Source organism: Leopardus geoffroyi, chromosome D3, assembly GCF_018350155.1.
Source record: "Leopardus geoffroyi isolate Oge1 chromosome D3, O.geoffroyi_Oge1_pat1.0, whole genome shotgun sequence".
Classification (NCBI taxonomy): domain Eukaryota; kingdom Metazoa; phylum Chordata; class Mammalia; order Carnivora; family Felidae; genus Leopardus; species Leopardus geoffroyi.
In genome coordinates this window covers 86,275,191-86,291,886 of record NC_059339.1, presented here as the reverse complement: position 1 = coordinate 86,291,886, position 16,696 = coordinate 86,275,191, and the positions used below count along the sequence as shown (strand labels likewise).

The 16,696-nt window shown below is 40.5% G+C and overlaps 1 protein-coding gene across 2 annotated transcripts in view; it reads left to right on the top strand.

Annotated features, from left to right (window-relative positions):
* The window catches only part of CD226 (CD226 molecule), an 89,799-nt gene that overhangs the window by 62,870 nt on the left and 10,233 nt on the right, over positions 1 to 16,696 (top strand). The window lies entirely within an intron of this gene.

Below are 16,696 nucleotides of genomic sequence, written 5' to 3'. Positions count from 1 at the left end.
GCTCTCTCAGTTATGCCTCTGGGCGAGTTTCATAGCAGAGGAACATGTCAGAAAAAATTATTTTTGCTGGGGACAGAAATTGTATTTCACCTTTCCTTTCCTTTCCTTCCTTCTTCCTTTCCTTTCCTTTCCTTTCCTTTCCTTTCCTTTCCTTCCTTCCTTCCTTCCTTCTTTCCTTCCTCCCTCCCTCCCTCCTTCCTTTCCTTTCCTTTCCTTTCCTTTCCTTTCCTTTCCTTCCCTTCCCTTCCCTTCCCTTCCCTTCCCTTCCCTTCCCACTCCCTTTCTTTCATGTGTTTCCAGCCAGCTCATGTGCCTTGGCTTGTGTGGAGACTTTTAGAGCCAAGGTTCCCTGGGGTTTATTTGGCTGTCCCTTTATAGACTCCGCTTGTACTGCAGACTGCTGTTTATTCCTGCGTTGGAAAAGAAGAAGAACAGAGTTTGTACACACAGCAGCCTCCAGTGCTGCCACTACAGCAGCTGCGTGTGCCGAGGAGGACATTTGCCAAAGGACAGCACTTTCTCATAGTCACCTTGGACCACGTGGAAACTTCTTTGCTTCTCTGATCACAGTGAGGGCTGTGGGCGAGGCAGAGCTTGTTCTTAGAACCTGATGCAGGAGCACCTGGGTGGCTCTGTCCGTTGAGCGTCTGACTCTTGATTTCTGCTCGGGTCATGATCTCACCATCCGTGAGATCGAGCCCTGTGTCAGGCTCTGTGCTGGCAACGTGGAGTCTGCTTGGGATTCTGTCCCATTTTCTCTCTCTGTGTCTCACCATCGCCCCGTCCTCCACCCCCTCTCTCAAAATAAACATTAACAAAAGAGAACTTGATGCAAAAGAGGGTTGATGGAATATGTGGGGGAGAAATGTTAACAGTTTCTTCATTTTAAATGTTGACTCCATTCCTTCAGGCACAAATACAAAATATTTCTTACCTTAAAAAAACTTGTATTACAGAAATGTTTTTTAAACCTGGAGAAGAAACACACACACACACACACACACACACACACACACACACACAATCATTACTCTTCTCTCAAAGACTAAGGCAAGGAAAAGTTCTATTCAGAAAAATATCATAAAGGACATTTCTCAAACACATAGGAAATAAGATCTTCTCTGCCATATGTTGAAAAAAATAATTATAAACATCTTAAATCATAGAAAAAATAGAGGTAATACATTTTAGGAGATACAGTTATTTCACTTTTACTAATTAATAAAAACGTCTTTCACGCATCCAAACATGACTAAGTTTCTTGCACAAAACTATAACATAAGCGATCAACGGTGTTGAAAATGAAGGTGACTGAAAGTCATGGCCAATATTGTTAGTGTCCACGTGTTTTGAACACTTGCAAAATGGCTGTTTGGCATTCAATTGGCAGGTTAAAAGAATATCAACAGGGCTCATTAGTGAAAAGTTAAAATTGATGGAAAATGCCAGCTGATGACCCTATATTTTGGTTTAATTTGATTTTAAAATAAATGTAAGTGAAGATTGAAAATTAAAAAAAAATCGGATGGAAAGCCAAATAGCTCACTTACATCTGCTCTGATGTGATTTGATTATTTCAAGTCTTGAGGCTGTTTGGTCAAAAATCAATGTAGGGATTAAAGCAGAGAGACAGGTATAAGATGTGGAGCAGATTTAATTTATTTCAACTGTCAAGGGAAAGGTGATTGTGACACAAATTTTATAAACTGCTATGCATCCTTTTGTTGGCTCCCATCAACTTCTTTTATAGGATGCAAAGGAGAGATTTTCATGACTGTCATATTCTACACACACACACACACACACACACACACACACACACACGCAGGGCTCTCCCCTGATTTTCGCGTGTGTGTGTTCATCTTCAGACAAGGACCGAGTACTCAGAGGTCAGACACAATGCCAACCAGTGTGCCATATATACAGTTCTTTTTTTAAGTTTTTTTTTAAGTTTTTAAGTTTTTATTTATTATTTTTTTAACTTGTTTCATTTTTTATTTTAAAAATTTACATCCAAATTAGTTAGCATATAGTGCACCAATGATTTCAGGAGTAGATTCCTTAATGCCCCTTCCCTATTTAGCCCATCCCCCCTCCCACACCTCCTCTAGTAACCCTGTTTGTTCTTCATATTTATGAGTCTCTTCTGTTTTGTCCCCCTCCCTGTTTTTATATTATTTTTGTTTCCCTTCCCTTATGTTCATCTGTTTTGTCTCTTAAAATCCTCATCTGAGTGAAGTCATATGATTTTTGTCTTTCTCTGACTGACTAATTTCACTTAGCATAATACCCTCCAGTTCCGTCCATGTAGTTGCCAGTGGCAAAATTTCCTTCTTTTCGATTGACAAGTAATACTCCATTGTGTATGTCTACCACATGTTCTTTATCCATTCATCCATCAATGGACATTTGGGCTCTTTCCATACTTCTGCTATTGTCGACGGTGCTGCTATAAACATGGGGGTGCATGTGCCCCTTTGAAACAGCACACCTGTATCCCTTGGATAAATACCTGGGAGTACAATTGCTGGGTCGTAGGCTAGTTCTATTTTTAATTTTGGGGGGAACCTCCATACTGTTTTCCAGAGTGGCTGCACCAGCTTGCATTCCCACAGTTCTTTTTCTAAATGCCCATTTATTTATTTTTTGAGAGAGAGAGAGAGAGAGAGAGAGAGAGAGAGAGAGAAAGGGAGAGAGTCCCAAGCAGGCTCTGCAGCAGCTGCACAGAGCCTGACACGGGGCTCAACCTCACAAACCATGAGATCATGACCTGGGCTGAAATCAAGAGTCAGATGCTTAACCGACTGAGTCATGCTGATGTCCCATCCAGTTCTTGATATATTTTGAACAGAGGGAGAACATGGCAGGAGCATGGGCTGAACCCGAATTTCCTATTGACTGTTCTTTGCTAAGTGGAAATAAATGTTTGTGTCCTGTCCTTTGCACTCAGGACCTGGGAAGTAGTTTGAAATATCTCCAGACTGGCTTTTCTGAATTTGAAACTTGTCTAGAGCATGGGGCAAGGAACAGAGGGAAATGTGTGTTTACTGATGGTGACCAAGATTATTTTGGGCCCTTTATGTCTTCTAGATTGTCATTAGTCATGAGAAAAGCATTTTAGTTTCACCAAAAGAATTTTGAAGCTGTTTAATATTAACCAAGTGATGTTCAGCCTACTATTGTTTCAGCCGAGCTTATTGGTTACAAAAAGAATGAGGATCAAAGAAATGACATGAGCTCTCACAGAAAGTTTCCGGAGGAGACGAGTTTTGAACAAACTTCTGTTCGCCACTGCCGAACAGTGTTGTTACTCGTGTGTTTGTCCAATCTTCCTCTGCCAATGAGGCCACTCAGCGGAACCACCAAGTTTCAACTGATGATCAGAGCAGAGAACAGAGACAAAACAGGGTATAAGAAGTAACACAAAATATACACAGGAACGAGGGAGGAGGGACGAGGAAGTTGTGTGTACGTGGCTGCAATCAAGTGACTAGGTTGGTACAGAGATTTTGAGTTGGGGGTTAATATCATTAGTATCAATTAGGTGATAACTTGGTGTGATTCTGGGTCTCATGTAAGAGCAATGAGAACCATTATTGATTCTTGACCAAAATAGCAAAAAACGATATTCAAGGAAGTGTAAGTGAAATCACTGAGTACAGAATCAAAAAGAGAAATGTGAGACAGAGGAAACCAGCTGCCACAGTCAGGGCATGAATATTTACGTTCTCGTACTGAGCTACCACAAACTGGGTCTTTGGACACAAAAAGGAGCCCACTCCAAGCAGACAGATTTCAAATGGTGCCTCTCTGGGCAGGCAAGTTAGAAAAAGGTACCCCTTCCTCCAGGCTGGTTAAGACCCCAAAGCTGGTACGCAGGCTTGGTTGGGGGGCCACAGGCCCCTTACGCTTCTTGGCTGAGACAAGGCGGCCTGGACGAGGGCAGAGGGCTAGTCTGGTTGGAATGTCAGCTTGTACCTTCCATGGCCTTGCTAGTCATTCACACTTTCTTACTTTCCCTCTTCGCAACCAACCTACTAGTTTTCACCCCATTTACCTCCTTTCCGTTAGGATTTCTGTCAGATCTCTTCCATGTTCACAACTTTTCCACATTAGCCCCAAATGGCTTCCCTGCTGTTGAACTATGAAACATTTTGAATTTCTTAAACTTTTATAACTCTGGAATTTATACCTTTGAGTCACTCAATAATTGCACCTGTTTGCAACGGGTCCAGACACTTACGTTAGGAAATTACTTGAGGTTTGGGATTATGGCATCTTTGTCAAAATATCTTTCCAGAAGATATTCTGGATATCTATATCCAGAAGATATTCCAGAAGATATCCAGATTTTCAATAAATGTTCTTGACTGATTCTTTGTATGTTAATATTTTTATATATTCTAGTATACGTCTCTATATTTTAACATATTCTAAAACTTGTCATTTGAGGTTTAATTGCTGATCAGAGAAACCTAAACTCTGAGGAGATCCGTTGCAATACTTGAGGAGAAAACTTGCATGAATTTTGTTTACATTTATGTCTTTCAAAAAATCTATTTCCTTTAATAGGAAAGTTTAGTTTTCTTGTTTTGCATGTTTTGTATAAATGGCGCATAATTGCGTCACTGGACCTGGTGGGTGGGGCTTGCAAATGAAAATGACAGAAACGTTCACTGGGAAATCATGGGGCCACAGCCAAGGGAATCCTCCCATGTTTCTTCAGTGAGGTGGAGGGTTGACAAAGAGGTAGGAGCATAGAGGAATAGGTACTGTAGGTTACAAATCTTGCCTGCACACAGCTTGGTGGAGTTTCCTGACTGTGGGACTCTGCTCCCAAGTTGGCTGGAAGAACAAGGAGGAAGAGAAATAAACTTGGTTTATTTCTTTGGCCTTTACTTTCTGCTAAAAGGCAACCAGTTTGCTCCCAGGTGATTTGATTCCTGAACAGTTTCGGCTTGTAGACAAGAGAATTTTTTTTAGGGGCCCATTTATCCAGAAACTTCTGTCCCATCCCTGTGAATTCATGATAGATGTGAATACTGTAGGCATGGGGGTTGTCTGAGCTGAGATGTCCTGGAATGCCAGATACGTTTATTTCCATGACATAGTGTTATGAACTTCAGCTTTTGAATATCTTCACCTACATAGAAAATAACATTTCTGACAGTTCCTTTATATAATTAGAACCACAGCAAAAGAATTCAAGAGCACTGGTGTCACTGCTCACAAGTTAAAATAGCCTCTGCTGAAATGGATCAACTCCAATTTTCAGCTCAGTTAAGTTTTTAAAATTCTGGATGATGGCTGGATATCCAGACAAGACATACTGTTTCCAGCATCACAAGTGAGATGATTGCTCAATCATGGCCTATTATGTCTCTGTGTCTTTATGGATACCTCTGCCCAAGTCAGTTCTTTTAGGAGACATTGCATTAAAAAAAAAAAGGTAGACAACCAGTTAGTTTGTTTTGTAAACCCCAGGTATTGATTTATTCATCATTCCTAATGCACAAAATCCTGGAATGTTTGCCTGCAGTCGTTTTTTGTATACATACCATATTTGTATAGATAAACAAGATAGCAAATTTGAATAATAATAATGACAAGTTAGCATCAGAGAGAAAGAAATGCCGAAAGACCTCATGTTAAGTTGATCTGATGATACTGTTACACAGAAGCATTGTTGGGTGTATGTTCCTACCTCACGCACGCACGTTTACTTGCTTTACACGACTATAAACAATGTAAATTAGAAAGTACCTAATCCTAGGAACTACTTTTCTTTAAGTGATCTTTATCCTCACCTGAATTTCAAAAAAATTTCACAAAGTTTTCCTCTCCCTAGCAACTTAGAGTACAGAGAAGAATTCAAGTTCAGACAAACGTACTGATTTTCTTCCTACTTAAAATCCCTGTCCAGAGACCTGCCTAATGACTCTTAACTGCAAAACAGCCATTTATACACTTTTGTCATGCGTGGGATTTTTTTTTTTTTTAAAGCATCTGGGAATTGTGAACAGCTTGTGGTTGTCCCTGAGAGCCTTATTAGGGACTGAACATAGATGATTGTGTGAAGTTTTCCCCAAAGGCAAATGGAAAATTACTTAAAATTAAAAAAATAAATAAAGGTCTTCATATGAGACCAATGGCATTTCATTCGTTATAGTGATTCCAGCTTTAAGTGTTATGATTCAATTAGTCAGGTAACTACTAGCAACTTCCACTGAAGTATTTCAAAGATGCACTGAGCTGACTCTTGACAAATATTGACATACACTAGGTGACCGAATAGGTTTGCAGAGGACTGTGTTATTTGAAAGGCCAGGAAATGGAGAATAAACATAGATCTGTCATTTGTAGAGACACATCTTTGATCCTCAACTGATATCTTAAAAGTTATTTACACTCCAGTGATTCAGAGACTTTTTTTTAATTGAAATATAGTGGACATACAGCATTCTATTAGTTTCAGGTGCACATCATATTGGTCCAACGATTATATACATTATGAAATGCTCATGACAGTAAGTGTAGGTACCCTCAGTCACCATGCAAAATTATTATATTATTATTCACTATATTCCCTATGCTGCACTTTTAATTGCATGACATTTATTTTATAATTGGAAGTTTGCACCTCTTAATCCCCTTCCCCTATTTCACTCATCCCCCACCAACCTTCCCTCCGGTAATCACCAGTTTGTTCTCTGTATTTGTCTATTTCTGTTGTTTGTTTGTTTTGTGTTTTAGATTCCACATGTAAGTAGAATCATATGGTATTAATCTTTTTCTGATTCAGGGATATAAATATATATATATAGTTTTATATATATATAGTTTTGTTTTAAGTTTATTTATTGATTTTGAGAGAGAGAGAACGCCAGCAGGGTAGGGACAGAGAGAAAAGGGAGAGAGAATCCTAAGCAGGCTCCACGCTGTCAGCAGAGAGTCTGATGCAGGGTTCAAACTCGTGAACCGCGAGATCATGACCTGAGCCGAAATCAAGAGTTGGACACTCAACCGACTGAGCCATCCAGGCACCCCTAATTCAGGAATTTTTAAGAGGAATGTTTCCAACAGAGATATTTTTGGATACCTTTTTAAGAATAAATATATTGCAGTATCATTGACTACTCTAAAATTTATTTCTGGAGTTAATTCAAAATAGTTCACTTTCACTAGAACTCAAAAGTAACTGCAATGTTCAAAATCTTTTAAATGTAGGAGTAGCATTTTATTTGATTAACCCAGAAGAAGAGATTCTGCCTTTCGTGGATACAAGGTTGAAATGTTAATGCTCTCAATTGGATTGATGGGGACTGAGAAATGGCTTTAGAGGAGATGAATAGTGAGTGAACTGAAAAATCCTTATTATCACTACGACAGACATGGCAAGTCCCGAAGAGATACTGAGATGAGGAGACCACATTAACAAAAGGTGGGATGTTTTCTGTGGCTTCCAGCTGAAGAAGTTCAAGGATACAATGCATTTGCACATGACCCCCAAATGGGTACCACATAGGAGACAAGTTCACAAATACAGAAAAATACAGGCTTGCAAAGTATAATTATTGTTTGTTATGAATAATAATGATGTTAACGTGCCTTTAGTTTTTCATGACTTAGAGCACTGGATAAATCCTTCACTTTTTAAATCCGTGTGTGCATGTACATTTGTAAGTTAAGGTGTCTGTGAGCATTTGGCAGCTGGAACAGTGTGCAATCTGCCATCTGTAAACATTCAGTAAATACATGTGATGTGTGGGCAGTTTTACACTCATGAAACACACACACGCACACACACACACACACACACACACGCCAAGTCCCAAGTACTTTAATCAGAACAGGTGGTTTTGGTTTTATGTTGACTACTGTCTTCTCTTCCTGATTCAGTAAAGGTTATCAGTTGTGCCATCCAGGCATGCAATTCCTACTTTAATCAATGGCTTTTTTTAAAAAGGAGAAATCAGAGGGGTAATGAAACTAGATCATAAAGCTGCAGATTTTTCAATTATTACTATAGCTTTTGTTTCTTATAGCCAAGCATTGGCTTTCATATATTTGTAGAGTGCCTACTAAACATTTTCATCTTACTTACTTTTATTTTTTAAGTTTATTTATTTATTTTGAGAGAGAGAGCAGGTGTGTGCCCATGAGCAGGGGGAAGGGTAGAGAGAGAGAGGCAGAGAATCCCATAGAGGCACCATGCTGTCAGCGCAGAGCTCAACACAGACTCATACGCCGTGAGCTCTCACAAGCCGTGAGATCATGACCTGAGCCAAAATCAAGAGTCGGATGCTCAACCCAGGCACCTCACTAAACATTTTTTTTAAATAAAATGAGTTAAAATTGAATATTTGGAGGTAAATATTCAGCCCAAAGCTTGCATTCTTTTGTATTCTGAAAAGATCTGTACGACATCTGTATTCTTTTGTATTCTGAAAAGATCTGTACGACATCTGTACTCTTTTGTATTCTGAAAAGATCTGTACGACATTTATAACACATTTATATATAGGTCTTTATAAATACCATATAGTTTGAATTTTAAAGATTTCTGAAGATTCAAGGGAAAAATTGTAGCAGTTATAGGAATTAAATGTCACAGGCTTGTCTTGGCTACTATATGACAAACTCATGGAGGTGCTTATATGTGTCATTCTAAGAATTTACTGGTAATTATTCATTCAGTTGCCACAACAACTCTGTTGTTATCTGCATTTTACGATTGAGGAAAGTGACGCATGGCGAGATTGAGTAACTTATTCAAGGCTCCAGAGCTAGTGAGCAGAGGGGCTAGGGTCTGGAGCTGGGGAGGAGGACTTCAGAGTTCTTGTAGTTAACAGCAGTGCTATATCATTGCCCCAAGTGAAAGAAAAAAGTCAGCACTGTCATCAAAAGACGCATCACAGAAGAAGCTGCCCATGGAGAGTTCCACAGCCTTGTCTCCCCCACCCCCCTGTTACCTACAATAGATTTCAAACTGAACCAACATATAGAGTGAGTGTAGGCAAAGGAATGGGAGTCTGGTCTCCCACAATGTTGTTCCAGCTCTGTGTGCTTAGTTAGGCTGGCACAGGTGCTGTGTGGGGTTCTCTACTGACTTGTCCCCTCTTCTGAGGCCTGTGGGTGTTAGGGAATGGCGTGAGGGAGGGTTCCTGCACAGTCACATGAGGGACGAGCAAAGTCAGGTAGTGGGTATTTGGGTCTGGAGGGGAGTGCTAGTGTCTGCTGAAGTCAGGTCCACACCAGGAACAGATGAGGGCGACTTCACGAGTAGCCTCTGGACGAAGGAGAGTCAGAGTTCTTGCTGGAGGGAGGTGGTGGCAGCTCCGCTCTCACGTGGCTTCTTGGCTTTGGCAGAGCGACTGCCCCCGAGGTCTATACCAGAGCTGCCCACTAGACTCTCCCCTTGTGGGGAAGCACGCTCCCTTGAGCAGCGTCCTGGGAATCTGCTCTACATTTTCAAGGGCAAACTTCTTCCATTTTACCCTCCTCCCTCCTTCTCCTTCCTCTCGAATCCTCCTCTCACTTGTTCTTGTAAAGACCATTGAACCCAGAGCTGGAGTTATAAGGCATCAGAATTCTAGTTCCTCACCCTCAAGGACAGAGAAGGCTTAATCTCCAAAACCCCCCAAGAAAATCAAAAGTTTATTTTATATATTAAAATATTCCAAATAGTTGCATTCGCTCATATTTGTGGACCTTAATATCAAACAGCCAAATATGTAAAACATTGAAATGGTATGGTATGGTATATCTACTGTGTTTACTGCATGACAGAAATGTTTATCTGGATTTCAATAGAGCATTTGAAAAATTTCCTGTTCTATCCTTGTGGATACACATGATAGTGACACTGTAATATAGAGTTACACTTGGTTAAACAACAGTAATAACGACAGTGTGCTGGGGAATTATAATTAAAAGCAAAATCTCCTCACTCCCCAGAAAACAAAGGTAGAAGAGAAAGAAAACAATTTTGTTATTAAATAAGCATTAAACCAGAATTGTGATGTGCATCTCAGGCAATCTGCCAAGAGAGTGCAGAGACAGAAATCTCACCTTTCATGGGCCCCACAGATACGACCCATTACAGATGTGTTTTCAAGGTAAGCAGTAACTAGTCCTCAGTTAAAAGGACCTGACAGCACCATTTGTCACACACAGTTCAACCTAAATTCACCTGGTAAGTGGAGTGACCATCTTTGTTGGCTAATTGGTTTTATCCAAAGGAAAAATGAACTTCTTACACCATTACACAAGAAGGTACTTGTGCACCTTGGAGAAAGGTGTCTGTGGAATGTAGGCTCCTACCCTCCCACAGAATTAGGAGGTAAGAGCACTGTCTTCCTTGATGATTGCATTCCGAAGCCATGGCTTTGAGTTACCACAGCAGAAGAACGCAGAGCCAGATCAGGAAAAGTAAAAGTCACATGGGGCAAAGTCAGAATGACTAACTGATTTCCCAGAGAGAAAAAGCAGGTGTTTGACATAAGCCACATTGTTTGTATAAATAATTCAGACACAGTAAACCACCCTAACCACAGTCAGGGAATGATAGAAACCCTCCAAAACTCCGAGTCCCCACGCACTAGCCAATGGCCAACCTTGTACACAAGCCTTTCTAAGGATAGCGGTCTCTGGCCCGCTCCATTAACTCTTTTCTGTACACTTAATTCACTAAGAAAGTGAGCGAGATTGGTGCAGTTCTTGACATTATGACTTATGACACATCAACACAGTCTTCTTTAAATAATATGTGTCCATGAAAATTGAGGTTCATGAAATACAAGAAACGTAACATAAGACTAAGAAACATTTGGGTGAAAGGATGAGACATCTAATATGATAGAGTAAGCCATGAAAGTTTTCCCAGTAAGATGTTCGCCATCCCTCTGCCTCATATGCTGACTTAGATCCCCTTGCTGTACACCAATCACTGTAGAGTGCTATTGTCCTCAGTACATATGGCGTCATGCACATAAAGACACCAGATAATGGAGCTAATGCAGTCATCCTATACCGAGTAGGTAAACTTTACGGCCCATCTGAGACTATGTGTATCTCAACTGACGTAAAAAGTTTAAGTTCTTGAGTCATTTGGGAACTATTTTCCATCGAAAGAGGCAAACTCAGTATAGTATAGCAAAAATTGTACATTGGGTTGGAAACTTGCTTCTCTTGTTGGTTTGCTCCAGAACAATGATTTAGATTCTCTTACATTTCTGTTTGTGTTCTCTTATGTTTCTGTTTCTTATGTTGATTTTTTTAGATTTTCTTTATGTGCTGTAAGTCTCTCAGTTAAAATCTGATAATGCTTTTATTTTGAGAAAGAGTCATTACTCTTCACTCAGAAGAAAGATTAGAGGCTGATGTCATGGTTCTTCAGTCCTCTGAAAATAATTTATTCGCTAGGATCTTCCTGCTATAAAACAGAGGAGGGCTTCGGAAATGCGAAGAGTATAAAATTGATTTGCACAAAGAAAGCTGACCTTTGAAAACTTGGAATAATATTACCATATCAGTATCCACTCGATGTATATTTCAGCCATACAGGAAAGTTCAACAAACTTTGGGCCGCCATTAAATCCAGTGGTCCTGCAAAGCTATAATTATCTTATACATGTTTATCTATGCTACCTCTGCCTTTTCCGAGGAAGGTGCCTAGTTCAACATGAAAAGAATACAAGTGAGTTATTTTTTAAACCCTAATTTGAATGGACATATACAAAATATATTATTAATAATTTATATATTATGTAGTACTTAAATATATTAAGCTCGTCTATATGTTTTATTGAAGCCCCATAGCCACCCTTGGGTTGATTTTATCATCACTTTGCAGTTGCCAAAAATGTGGCTGCGAGATTGTCTTATGATGAGGTCTTCCAGGCAAAAGAATTAGAAGGTAGGACTAGGCCCCAAGTCTTCCTTCCTCGTTGTGTTTTTGCAACAAATCAATGTAAGTCGGATAGTTACATTATATGGTGATTACGAATTAGGATTGACCTTATAACAGTGTGTCAGCTCACATATATCTACCCTGTGAGAATTCACCCATGATGTATCCTCATGTCTACATAGAATGAAGTCTAATAGTTTTGCTTTTCTTTTTAATGGGGTTAGAAAGCAGAATAACTTTTTTGTTTGTTTTAATGTTTATTCATTTATTTTGCGAAGGAGGAAGAGAGAACGCCCATGCGTGTGTGAGTGGGGGAGGGGCAGAGAGAGATTCTCAAGCAAGCTCCATGCTGGCAGCACAGAGGCCAATGTGGGGCTTGAACTCACGAATCATGAGATCACGACCGGAGCTGAAACCAAGAGTCGACGCTTAATCGACTGAGCCACCCAGGAGCTCCAGAAAGCAAGAATAACTTTAACTGGTATCTACCATGACCTACCTCAGGCTGGCTAGAGGCTCAGGGTCTGTGAGTTTTTCCTAGCAGGTTGTTTAGTCCAGATATTTAGGTTCTGAGTCACTTGGCTTCCTCACTTCCTAACCCACCTCAAACTGTAATAAAAGATAAACAATAGACATTAATGCCTGCTTTGCCGCCTGGCTCTAAGGGAAGGACCTGGCGTCATTTCTACCATGAGCCTTTCTAAAGGTTTATAACTCAGCCATAAATACTTGTCATTGGCAGGAACGTAGCCCGGAGGGTGGCAGTCCCGGAGTAAATTATTCATTTATATATCTCACTGACATGCTTTAAATTGTTTTAACTGTATTTATCTTTTTTGATGGGAGGGAAAATAATGGCTTTATGGTTCACGACACTTTTGTCCTCCTATGAATCAAGACAGCATTGGGATGAAAATGAAAAAAAAAAAAAATCAGCAAAAAAGTGGCTGCTGAGAATACACATAATTCTTTCTTTAAGAGAGGGGCTTGAGGGCTGACATTACTCAGCCCAACATCTATTAGCAGAATTTAGGCAAAAGTGAATGTTATGAACTATTGATTGATTCCCTGAAGCATCCACACCCATTGCTTTTCCTTTTTGTTTTGGTTTTTAGTCACTCAGGGCCCAGCAAGTCGTGTGGCTACACCGGCCTGGTACCAAGTACTGGGTGTTCATGTTAGCGCAGCAGCGGGTCAGGGAAAGAAGTAAAAAGCAGGGTTGGCTACAGGCGGGGAGGCTCTACACTGCAGCGTCTCTGGATCTCTGGAGCGTGAGTGAGTTTGCACCTGGCTCCCATGCTCTTACCCTTGTTTCGTACAGGGAAATCTTCATTCTGGTGTGTTTTGTAATTGTCCAGGGCCTTCCAAAACAATATAAGCTCCATAAATCAAGTGTGTGGTATAATAAGAAATGTGGTCTCTGCCCCTGGTTCTTTTCACAGAACTCCCAAACCCTTGTTAATTTCCTAAGTGATACGGGTACCAGGAACATCTTTTGCTAAAACACTTGGTCACTGTCCCCAATTCCTGACACAAGAGCTTCTTGAATCTCCAGAGCAATGAGTGTCCATTTGCAAGTTAATGAGGCTACTGGTGGCTGGAAACACAGAACGAGCTTCGGCATGGAGGGTTCGAGCCAGAGGGATCAGCCACATGATTGGAGGGTTGGAATTTAAAGCCCTTTTCCCCCTGAAAAAGTGAAGCGGTGCTGGGGGTTGGATTAATCACCAATGATCAATGATTTAATTGCTTATGCCTGTCCAGTGGAACCTCCATCAAATCCCTAAATGACAGGGTTCAGAGAGCTTCTGAGTTAGCGAACACATGCAGGGTCCTGGGAGGGTGGGGAAGTTCTATCTGTATTCCATTAACTTGCCTTGTTCGTCTCTTCCATTTGGCCATCTCTAAGTTGCATCTTTTCTAATAAACCAGTAGTAGGAAATAAAGTGCTTCTCTGAGTTCTGTGAGTCGTTACAGCAAATTGTCCAACCTAACGAGGGGATCACGGGAATCTTGGATTTATGGCTGGTTGGTCCATCAGAAGTAGGGAGACCTGGACTTGTGATTGGAGACTGAAGCAGGAAGTGGGGGGCAGTGAGGGTCTGTGGCGTCTGTGCCAACTCAGGGAAAATTAGTGTCAGCAGTGCTGTGAGTAGAGATACAGTTTTGTTCTCGTTGATGTTTTCCCTTTAGGAACCAAATCCCTTTTTACACACCATTTCATCTGTCATGCCAAGTGTATACTCTGGCTTGAGATACTGTGTGTGAAAAGATGGAGTAAACAGATCTGACTCCAACACGTCAAGCACTACTAGAAGAGGTTAAAAGGAGGTAACATATTTCACATTAAAGGATGCATTTGAAGTTTAGATTTATAATTGAACGGTGTGAAACACATGACTAGTACCTTTCAATGGTTTCTACTTAATTCATTTAAAAAAAATAATTGAACGGTGTGAAACACATGACTAGTACCTTTCAATGGTTTCTACTTAATTCATTTAATTGGAGTTTAATAAGGAATGCCATCTTAATTCTAAGGACTCTGAATACGCTTCTACAAAAAAAGTTCTCCGCATCTTGTACTTTAAATATCACCAGTGGGGTGCCTGGGTGGCTCAGTTGGTTAAGCGTCAGACTCTTGGTTTCAGCTCAGGTCATGATCTCACTGTGAGTTCAAGCCCTGTGTCGAACTCTATGCTGACAGCAGAGGGCCTGGTTGGGATTCTCTCTCCCTCTCTCTCTCTGCCCCTTCCCAGCACTCTCTCTCTCTCAAAGTAAATAAATAAACTTAAAAAAAGGTTAAAAATAATATCATCACTAAAATTTGTCTGATGATTTTGTTTTCAGCATGCAGACATTTACATTTTTCTACTATTTTTTTTTTCTGTTTAATAAAAGCAATACATCACTTAGAAAGTTTGGAAAATGCCAAAAAGCCTAAAGAAATAATTGCTTTTTTAAAAATATAAGTTATCGTCAAATTGGCTAACATACAGTGTGTGTAGTGTGCTCTTGGTTTTGAGGGTAGGTTCCCATGGTTCATCGCTTATGTACAACACCCAGTGCTCATCCCAACAAGTGCCCTCCTCAATGCCCATCACCCATTTCCCCTTTTCCCCCACCCCCTCATCAACCCTCAGTTTGTTCTCTGTATTTAAGAGTCTCTTATGGTTTGCCTCCCTCCCTCTCTGTAACTATTTTTTTTTTCCCCCTTCCCTTCCTCCATGGTCTTCTGTTAAGTTTCTCAAGATCCACATATGAATGAAAACATATGATATCTGTCTTTAGGAAATAATTGCTTTTAATGCCACTCCCTGGAGATCATCACTTTAAAAAAATTTTTTTAACATTCTTTATTTATTTTTGAGACAGAGAGAGGCAGAGCATGAACGGGGGAGGGGCAGAGAGAGAGAGAGAGAGACACAGAATCGGAAGCAGGCTCCAGGCTCTGAGCCATCAGCCCAGAGCCCGACGCGGGGCTCGAACTTACGGACCGCGAGATCATGACCTGAGCTGAAGTTGGACGCTTAACCGACTGAGCCACCCAGGCGCCCCTAAAATTTTGGCATTTGTAACCTTGCAGACCTTTTCCCCCTAAGTCCTACACTTGGCCGAGAGAGTTTAACATGCATCATTGTGAATTATGGTTTTGAAATTTTACTTAACTTTATACCCCTAGTCAGCAGTTTTCCATTTCATTCAAATTTCTCACACACATCATCCGAATGTCTGTAGCTGAGCTTTACAGGGTGGGCTCCAGATCAGAAACACGGGCATCACAGGAGAGCTGCATCTGCGAGGACCCACCCAGACCCACTGGGGCAGAGTTTTGGAGGGGGGACGCCCAGTCATCTGCGGGTTAGCAAGCCCCCAAATGATGCCCATGCAGAGGGAATTTGAGGACTGCAGTTGTGTGGTCTGGCTCTCAGTCTACTTGGGGGAAATGAGGATTTTCTTTTGGCAGTTGTAAATGTTTTACAGAACCCTTTGTTCACATTTCAGAGCATTTCTTTAGAATACAGTAATTAATCAGATGTGTAAGCACCTAGTGAAAGGGCGTGACACATGCAGACCGAATTCCTTCTGGATGCAGGTTGTGGTCGTTCCCCGTCCTCCAAATAGAGCTTGAGATGCTCTATCTGACCACAGTTTTCCTCTTACACAAACTTGTTCTTTTAGCGCTTTTTCTTAGTTATTTGTATCTTTCATATTGTCTTCTATAGCTTTTCATTTTTTTTTAATGTTTATTTATTTTTGAGAGAGACAGAGACAGAATGTGAGTGGCTTAGGGGCAGAGAGAGAGGGAGACACAGAATCGGAAGCAGGCTCCAGGCTCCGCGCTGTCAGCACAGAGCCCAACGTGGGTCTTGAACCCAAGAACTGGGAGATCATGACCTGAGCCGAAGTCGGGGGCTCAGCCAAGTGAGCCACCCAGGCACCCTTATAGCTTTTTCTTAATGCCAGGATGTGTTAAAGATACTTTTTGTGTGCCTTTACATGTTGTTTGTGGTCATTTTAACATACAGATATTTTTCACTTGACCTGGTCAATCCTATATATTTATTTATTTTTATAAATCTAAATGCCATTTCTCATTCCTGAGATTAAATAATATTTACTTATATTTTCTTCTGATGTTTATGTGAAAAGATTTGGAACTGTAGTCAACCCCAATTTTTTTTTTTACTGTAACTTTTGTTTTTTACTATCTAAATAGCATTTTCTTTTTTTATTAAAGATTTTTTATTTTTTAATGTTTATTTTTGAAAGAGAGACAGTGAG